We start from the raw sequence: 9798 nt of genomic DNA, 5'->3' as shown, positions 1-9798 counted from the left end.
CACGAGCCACAACTACTGAGCTCGTGTGCCATAACTACTGATGCCTGCGTGCCTAGAGTCCGTGCTCTGTAACAAGAGAAACCACCGCAGTGAGAAGTCTGCGCACCACAAAAAAGAGTAGCCCCTGCTCGCCGCAACTAGAGAAAGCCCACTCACAGCAACAAAGACCCGATGCAGCCAAAAAATTAATTAATTACAAAATAATAAAGAGATGGTGACAAATAACAGCCAATGTGAGCTCGTCCACTCTTCACAGCACCCTCTGACAGGGCACTGTAGCTTCCCTTTTGCACATTTTGTACACTTAGTACACATGTGTGCACACGCTTAAAGCCAGGCAAGTACCTTAACCACCCTGAACCTCAGTTTTGACTTCTGTTAAATGGGCTTATTAATACCTATGTTACAAGGCTTTGTGAGACTGAACGAGGGAATATAGGTGACAGGGCTCAGCTCACAGTAGGGTATCAAATCTTAGCTTCCTAGGAATAAGAAGCCATCCTGGCCACGGGGCAAGATGGTAGCTAAGGGCAGGCAGGGGTCTTTGACCGATGAAGCAAGTTGGGACTCCAGTATGGGAAGATTAGGATGAGTTCTGGGTACTCCCTTCCCCTGGCCTCTTCCCACCCTGCCCACCCTTCCAGGCCCAGCCACCCAGTGTCCACCGCCTCCTGTCACTTGGCTCATGGGTCATGCAGACCCTTGGGCTCATTTCCTGGCCCATCCCAGCCTGGACCATTCTGGAATGGAAGAGCTAGTCCAGTTGACTCCTCGTCTGGAAACCCCCGAGGCAAGGGGTGGGGGTGGTGAGGCCTGGTTTCATCCTGGTTCTAGAATCGCTGTTCCCATTCCCCTGACTTGCTAGCCATGGCCACTTCCTCCCCCCAGGCTAGGCCAGCAGTTGCGCTGCCTATAAATAGAAGAGTGAGATTCCTCATGGCCCAGTGAATGGGCCGACATCCTGCCTCTGCCTGACTGAGCCCTGAGTCACAGGCCCCCATTGGAGGCCGCCCCGGGGCGGACCAGGCCCGCACCACTGACACGGCCTCAGAGGAAGCACTGGGCAGCGGAGAGTCCCTGGGGAGGCTGAGAGAGGCTTAGAGAAAGGTGGCTGGCATTTCCTCCCTGTGAGGCCGCCCGGGGCTCGGCACACTGGCTGGCTCACCGGGGAGCGTGCTGAGGCACCCGCGTGTGCGTGTGCACGGCGTGTGCCAGGGAGGGGTACCGGCTTTGGGAAGCCCGGCAGCCTCTGCATCCTCATCCGTGAGGGTCACGGACCAGGGGATTCCCTGAGAGCCTCGTCTGTGCTCACAGCTCTCTTGCTCTGGCTTTGCTCGTTTCAAAGCCAGAACAAAACCCACACAGAGAGAGGCACATCCAAAAATCGATGGGAAGACTGGAAAACAGGCCTGGGCAGGGGTAAGAACCAAGAGAGCTCCGGAAGGCCAAGTGGCCACAAGGGCAGGCGCGGACTGGGATCAGGGACGTGGGGCAGGAGGCGGCAGGGGGCTCCCGCCCTCTTTGTCACTCTGCCCGAGAGTCAGAGAGGAGGAGGCTCTGACCGGCCGCCCTGGCGTCCTGTGTCCACCCTGTGGCTAGGGCAGGGTGTAGGGCCCCGGGTCACAATCTGATTTCTGGAATATGGTTTTGCTTTCTTGTCTATTTCTCTCTCCTCCCCTAGATCCACTAGGTTACATGCTCGGTGAGGACAAGGCCGGGCAGTGTTCGCTCACCACTCTGCACCCGCCCCATACTTGTCACATGAACGCTTGTCTACCCACTCACACTCATCCACATACTCTCCTCCGCAGACTCACTTGCACGTGCATTCTCTCTCTCTCACTCACTCACACACACACACACACACACACACACACACACACACACACACACACACACACACTTGCTCCCCTCCACGGGCCTCTTCAATAATTTGGGAAGCTTGAGCAGCCCCTCATCCACTGTCACCTCCACGTCTCTCTTTCGGGACTTCCCTAGCAGTCCAGTGGTTAGGACTCCGCGCTCCCAGTGCAGGGGGCATGGGTTCGATCCCTGGTCGGGGAACTAAGATCTCGCATGCCATGCAGTGCGGCCAAAAAAACCAAGAAAACCCCCCCAAAAAACACCCACAGGGCTTCCCTGGTGGCGCAGTGGTTGAGAGTCCGCCTGCCGGTGCAGGGGACACGGGTTTGTGCCCCGGTCCGGGAGGATCCCACGTGCTGCGGAGCGGCTGGGCCCATGAGCCATGGCCGCTGAGCCTGCGCGTCCGGAGTCTGTGCTCCGCAACGGGAGAGGCCACAACAGTGAGAGGCCCGCGTACCGAAAAAAAAAAAAACACCCACAAGTCTCTCCTTCACCCGGCTGCCCCCCGGGCAAAAAAATCCCAGCTGGGGAATTGCAACCTCTGCAGTTTGGAGCCATGAGTTCTTCCTAGGAAGAGTGAGACATTCTCCTGATTCATACACAGGCATCCAGTGATTTCTTCTTCCAGAGGGACCAGGGTGGGAAAATGTCCTTCTGCCCGCATTTGAAAATCCTTGCTGGTTCCCTGTTGTCCACAAGTTGATGTGCTGTCTCCACTGCATGGTTTTCCAGGGGCCACAGGGAACTCCTGCCCTTCTCCAAACACTCCACGCTCCTTCATCCCTCTGTGCGGTGCACGGGCTGATCCTGCCATCTAGAATGTTCTCAGCTGCCCCCCTTCCCAGCCCCCATCACTTGCTCGATTTGCAAACTCCTAGCTGTATTTCAAGACCCACCCAAATATCATCTCCCTGTAAGACTACAAATCACATTACGTTTCTGCCCCTCCCTTCCTCAGTTTGTCCTGAATTCTCCAGAAACACAGAACGATGGGCTTGGCGAAGTCCTTAGAGACCCATAGTAGTTTGCAACCCAGGAGTGGTTGGAAATGTGTGGGGCGTTTTCTGGTTGCCACAGCAACAGGGACTGCTGTGGGCATTTAATGGCCGGGGCCAGGAATGCAAACTAGGAAGAATTGTCCATCCCAAAGGTCAATAGCAGCCCACTGAGAAACACGGAGCAGCCTCTTTTTTGATGGGGAACCCAAGGCCAAGAGAGGGAAAGTGTCTTGTTGAGGTCATGCAGTAAACTGGGCACTAAAGTGGTTGGCACCAACTTCCTTGGGGGACCACTCCTGGGTGCTGGGCCTGAGAGTGGCCCTCTAGCCCTCCAGGTCCTCAGGTCCTGGCCCGGCCACACTACTGGAACCAGGGATGGCATAGGATGTCCGTCGGGGAATGACCCCCACCTCCCACCAGCTGCTGCACCTTCTGCCTGTGCTGGTGGACGGATGGCCTGACATGGCTGAGGATGTGCCTGGAATATGTATCCCCCGGGGAGGACAGAGCTGGGCTTGCGGCTGGGGCCAGGGCTCTACAGGTAGAGTGTCCGACTCTGTGAGCTTATCTAAACACCAGGAAACCCACCCTTTAGGTCTGAGCCTGGGCACAAGTGACTGCAACATTCCAGGGATCAGCCTGGCCATGGGAGGCGGGCAGGGAGAGGCAGGACCTGGTGTCCCCTTCATTAGCCCCCAGCCCTGCTCCGAGAAGGCGTGGCCATCCTTCCCCGATCCCCCACCCTCAGCCCGGCCACCCCTGACCCCTCCCATAGGCTGGAGGGACTTTTTTTTTTTTTGGCTGAGTTGGGTCTTTGTTGCTGGGCACGGGCTTCCTCTAGTTGCAGCGAGCGGGGGCTACTCTTCGTTGCGGTGCGCTGGTTTCTCATTGAGGTGACTTCTCTTGTTGCGGAGCACCGGCTCTAGGCGTGCGGGCTTCAGTCGTTGTGGCCTGCGGGCTCTAGAGCGCAGGCTCAGTAGTTGTGGCGCATGGGCTTAGTTGCTCTGCGGCATGTGGGATCTTCCCAGACCAGGGCTTGAACCCGTGTCGCCTGCATTGGCAGGAGGATTCTTAACCACTGTGCCACCAGGGAAGCCCTGGAGGGACTTTTTAAAAACTGAAAATTATACACAAATCCAGAGACAATAAATCACTCAGCTGTGACAGTCATCAACCCATGGCCCATCTTACCTCATCCAGACCCGCCTCCCCCATCCACATCCCTCCTCCTGCATCACTTTGAAGCAGATCCCAGGCATGACATCAACTCATCCATAAACACATCAGTGTGTATCTCTAAAAGGACCCTTCTTTACAAATAAACAAACTAAACCATAACCATAACACCATGATCACACCCCCCAAAATTAATAATAATTCCTAATATTATCTGAGTCAGCGTTCACATTTTCAGTTTTGACATAATTATCTTTTTATAGATTGCTTAAATTTTGATCCAAATAAAGTTTCTACATTACAATTGGTCAGTGTGTCTTTTGAGTCTCTTTGGGCCTAGTGTTTTGTTGTATTTATTGGAAGAAACTAGTTGTCTATCTTGTTGCATTTCACTCCATCTGGACATTGCTGATTGCTGCTCTTTGGTGCAGTCGGATGTGTTCCTCTATCCTTTGTCCTGTAAATTGTTAGAAGCAGAGGTTTGATCAGATTCAAGCTTGGTTTGTTTTTTTTTTTTTAACTTATTTATTTAACTTATTTATTTTTGGCTGCATCGGGTCTTCGTTGCCGCGTGTGGGTTCTGTCTAGTTGCGGCGAGCAGGGGCTACTCTTCGTTGCGGTGCGCGGGCTTCTCATTGCGGTGGCTTCTCTCGTTACAGAGCACAGGCTCTAGGCACACAGGCTTCAGTAGTTGTGGCACGTGGGCTCAGGAGTTGTGGCTCGCGGGCTCTAGAGCGCAGGCTCAGTAGTTGTGGCGCACGGGCTTAGTTGCCAAGTTTGGTTTCTTTATTCTTTTTTTTCTTTCTGTCTGGCAAAAATACCTCATTAGGTGGTGTTGAGATCTTCTATCAGAAGGTCCATGGTGTCAGATTCTCTTTTGTGATGTTAGCTGCCATTCAAACAATTAATTTGTTAGGGACTGCAAAATGATATTATATTTTATTCCTTCTGCTTTTATTAGCTGGAACCTGTCTATGGAAGAAACTCTTTTCTATTAATTCGTTACACAGTGATTCTGTTTGAAAGGGACTTCTAAAGTTTATCCGCTCCCTCAGACTCTGGGGTAAGTGGTTCAGAGAGGGCAAATCCCTCCTGAAAGGACACACAGCAAATTGGGAGCAGGACTAGAATTCAAACCCAGGTCTGCTGCATCATGTGTGGCACTGGTCTGGAGGCAGGGTGGTGGAGCAGAGAAGGTTTGGGTCTGGGAATCAGTAACCTGGACTTGAATCCAGGACCTGCCATTTATAAGCAGTGGGACCTTGGGCAGATCATTCAGCCCTGATGCTCTCATCAGGATAATCCCTCCTCCCTCAGGCAGCCCAAGGCTCACCAACTTTTCAGCCCCTTTGTAAGAAGGAGCAGGCCAGCCTGACATCGCCACGTGGGGCACATTCACAAGCCATCACTCAGGTCCATGGCCTATCGCTTTAATTTTTCGTGGCTACTTCAAGACCTGCCTAAGTACCCCGCCTTTCCTCCCAAGGGAAGGTGCCCGACCAGAGTGTTTCTCAGATCACTCAGACCTCTAGCAGCAAAGCCTTGAGCTCAGGACTAACCACATAATTGTGGGACCTTTTGTTCAAAAATTATTTAGAATTTCAAAACAACAACAGGAAAGCATCAAACCAAGCACAGGGCCCTTCTGAACACAGGCCCTGAAACTGGCAGAGAGGAAGCTTTGTCCCAGCGGCCGGAAGGTACATCTCATCCAATTCAATAAAATGGGACCAAACACAAACCCCAATCCAACTAGCTGCAGTTAAAAGGAGGTGTTTAAAAAAAAAAAAAAAAAAAAAAAAGGAGGTGTTTACAGTAAATGGTATTTAACAATTATAGTCATGTAAATGCTATTCCATGGCTTTTAATCTTTTGAGTCAACCTGTGGACAAAGCAGTAAAGGCTTGATTGCGGAGCAGAAGAGGATGTGAATGTCAACAACAGGAACAATGTAAAAAACTTGGAGTTTACCGAGGTGGGGTGGGAACGGGCAGAGGAGAGGGTAGGGAAGCTGTCGACTTTTCTTCGAAGATAGCTAATCGGGTTAGTTCCAACTTAGCTTAAAACCAAAATACATTCTTTACAGTGGTTTTATTATCTGGTCTGCAGAAGAATACCAGAAAATTATCCAAATGCCTAAAATAACTTAAATGTACCAAAATTGTCAACATACATCCCCAGTAGAAGCTCCCCGAAGGCTGGCAAAGCATTGTTCATTTTGCATCTTTCCCTGGTTCCCTCGACACGCGGGACCTTAGTTCCCCGACCAGGGATGGAACCCGTGCCCCCTGCAGTGGAAACACAGAGTCCTAACAATTGGACCACCAGGGAAGTCCCTCCGTCATCTTACATAGGTACAATAAAAAGAAAAAAATAACAATGTTTTCTTCCTTGTGACTCTTAGGATCTACTCTTTTAATATTATTATTTTTTAATTGAAGTACAGTTGATTTACAATATTGTGTTAAGGATCTGCTCTCTTAACAACTTTCAAATATACCATATAGCAGTGTTAGCAATATCCATCATGTTGTATATTACATCCCTAGTTCTTATTTGTCTTATAATTGGAAGTTTGTACTTTTGACTGACTTCATCCAATTCCTCCTCTTCTCAGCTCCCATCCACCCCCTACCCCCACCTCTGGTAACAAATCTCATCTTGTTTTTCTATGAGCTTGGCTTTTTATTTTTATTTTGTTTTAGATTGCACATATAAGTGATATCATATAGTATTTGTCTTTCTGCCTGACCTATTTCACCTAGCATATTGCCCTCAAGGTCTACCCATGTTGTCACAAATAGCAGGATTTCCCTTTTTATGGCTGAATAATATTCCATTGCATGCATGTATATGTGTGTGTGTGTGTGTGTGTGTGTGTGTATACCACAACATCTTTATTCATTCATCTGTCAATGGACGCTTAGGTTGTTTGCATGTCTTGGCTGTTGTAAATAATGCTGCTCTGAACATGGGTGTAAAGATATCTCTTTGACATAGTGTTTTCATTTCCTTCAGATATATTTCCAGAAGTGGAATTGCTGGATCATATGGTAGTTCTGTCTTTAATTTTTTTGAGGAATCTCCATACTGTTTTCCATAATGGCTGCACCAATTTACATTCTCACCAACAGTACACAGGGGCTCCCTTTCTCCACATCCTCGCCAGCATTTGTGCTCTCTTGTCTTTGGATGATAGTCATTCGAACTGGTGTGAGGTGACATTGTGGTTTTTATTTTCATTTCCCTAATGATTAGTGATTTTGAACATCTTTTCATGTACCTGTTGGCCACTCATCTATCTGCTTTGAAAAATGTTTATTCAGGTCCTTTGCCTGTTTTTTAATTGTATTATCATCATCACTATCATCATTATTATTATTACTATTTTGCTATTGAGTTGTAGGAGCTCTTTATATATTTTGGATATTAACCCCTTATCGGATATATGGTTTGCAAATATTTTTTCCCATTTCATAGGTTTCATTTTATTGATCATTTCTTTTGCTGTGAGAAACTTTTTAGTTTGATGTAGTCCCAGTTGTTTATTTTTTATTTTGTTGCTTGTGCTTTAGGTGTCATATCCAAAAACATAATTGCTGAGACCCATGTCAAGGAGCTTTTTTTTTTTTTTTTTTTTTTTTTTGCGGTACGCGGGCCTCTCACTGCTGTGGCCTTTCCCGTTGCGGAGCACAGGCTCCAGACGTGCAGGCTCAGCGGCCATGGCTCACGGGCCCAGCCGCTCCGCAGCATGTGGGATCTTCCCAGACCGGGGCACGAACCCGCGTCCCCTGCCTCGGCAGGCAGACTTTCAACCATTGTGCCACTAGGGAAGCCCTCAAGGAGCTTTTTTCCTGTTTTCTTCTAAGAGTTTTATGGTGTCCAGTCTTACATTTAAGTGTTCAATTCACTTTGAGTTAATTTTTGTGACTGGTTTAAGATAGTGGTCCATAATGTACACTTCGAATAAAGATATTTTAAACTGTATATATGAATGAAGAAAGGGATGAATGAGGCCCTCGAAAGGACACTGAAAACAAGAGATCAGTTTGCAAGACAGACTCCTGGCAGACACCCCAGTGGGTTCAGATGTCAGCCAAGGACAAGCAGAGAGGGCAAAACGTGAACCTGGGCCTGGGGGCCAGGTGGCAATGGACCAACTTCATTTTTTCACTTAGTGGATGTCTATTAATCACCTACCCTGTGCAGACACCAGGTACCTGGGGTATATCGGCAGCAAACATGAATCCCCCGCCCTGGGGAGCTGATATCTAGGGTAGTATAACGTATGGAGAGCAGCAGTGGTCCCTGGGGGAACGTGGCCTATGCATCCCCAAGACTGCATCCTCCTGGGAGTATGTTTGTAATAATATTATTAATTGCAATAACAGCAGCGATCATTTATAAAGAACCTATGGGGCTTCCCTGGTGGCGCAGTGGTTGAGAGTCCGCCTGCCGATGCAGGGGACACGGGTTCGTGCCCCGGTCCTGGAAGATCCCACATGCCGTGGAGCGGCTGGGCCTGTGAGCCATGGCCGCTGAGCCTGCGCGTCCGGAGCCTGTGCTCCGCAGCGGGAGAGGCCACAACAGTGAGAGGCCCGCGTACTGCAAAAAAAAAAAAAAAAAAAAAAAAAAAAAGAACCTATGGTATTAGTCAAGACCATTTCAGTTTTAAGTAATAGAAACACAACTTGAACTGGCTTAAGCAACCAAAACGGAAACTTTTTGTGTATGTATTAATTTCTAAAAATACCAGGGGTTACCTAGGTGCTGGCATGGTGGATCCCAGAACTCCAAGGGCGACACCAGGTGTCTGTGTCCTGCTCCATCTCTCGGCTTTGCTTTCTTCCGCCGTCACTGCACTAACTTCATTCTCAAATGTCCAAACAGTAAAAATAGCCTCAATAGTAAAAATAGCTCCAGGCTAGGGATCTCAGCAAAGAGGAAGCCTCTTTTTCCTTATTCCAGAAATTTCAGGGCACTGTTGCAAGGACCCGTTTGACTTAGGTCTTAGGCCCAGGCCTGAGCCAATATTTGTGGTCAATATTGAGATGTGCTGGCTGGCCTGGGTCTGGTGGCAGGTGTGGGAATGGGGTGGGATGGGGAACAGCCTCAATTTGCCCAGTAGTGACTGAGAATGGAGGAGGGGTGCTTCCCAAAAGAGAGCAGGGCTGGAGTTGGACAGGCAGCCTCAAAGATGCCCTTCCCCCACTCTGCACCAGGCACAAACCAAGGATCAGTCAGGCATCCCAACAGTCCCAGGTAGTGAGACCATTCTTATCCCCATTGTACAGATGGGGGAGCTAGCTCAGAGAGGCTGAGCACCTTGCCAGCCTCACACACCTAGCAAGTGGAGGGTGAGGAGTGTGGATTCTTTTGTACCAGACAGAGGTTACTGGGGGGAGGCCACAGCCTCTGACATAACAGCATGGAGTCAGAGAGGATTTGGCTGATTAGACCTAGTGAATGGAGGGGGAGAGAGAAAGAATAATCTGTGATGAATTTGGCACCATGCTTACCCCCTTATCCAGTCCCCAACCCCATGGCCATGACATGTCGTGCATCTATTCTCTTGTTCAACATTCACTGAGGCCGTGTACTGCAGTCCCAGGAGCCAGGCTACAGAGTTCCCTAGAAAGCACGGCCCTTGCCAAGGGATTAAGTGCTGATACTTTAACTTGGACGTGGAATTCCAGGGTGGCAAAAGTGAGGGAATAGAGAACGGAGGTCGGGAAGAATGGGAAGCAATGCAAGGTGATGT

This window comes from Mesoplodon densirostris, chromosome 18 (assembly GCF_025265405.1).
Source record: "Mesoplodon densirostris isolate mMesDen1 chromosome 18, mMesDen1 primary haplotype, whole genome shotgun sequence".
Lineage (NCBI taxonomy): Eukaryota > Metazoa > Chordata > Mammalia > Artiodactyla > Ziphiidae > Mesoplodon > Mesoplodon densirostris.
Note: the sequence above shows the minus strand (reverse complement) of the source record.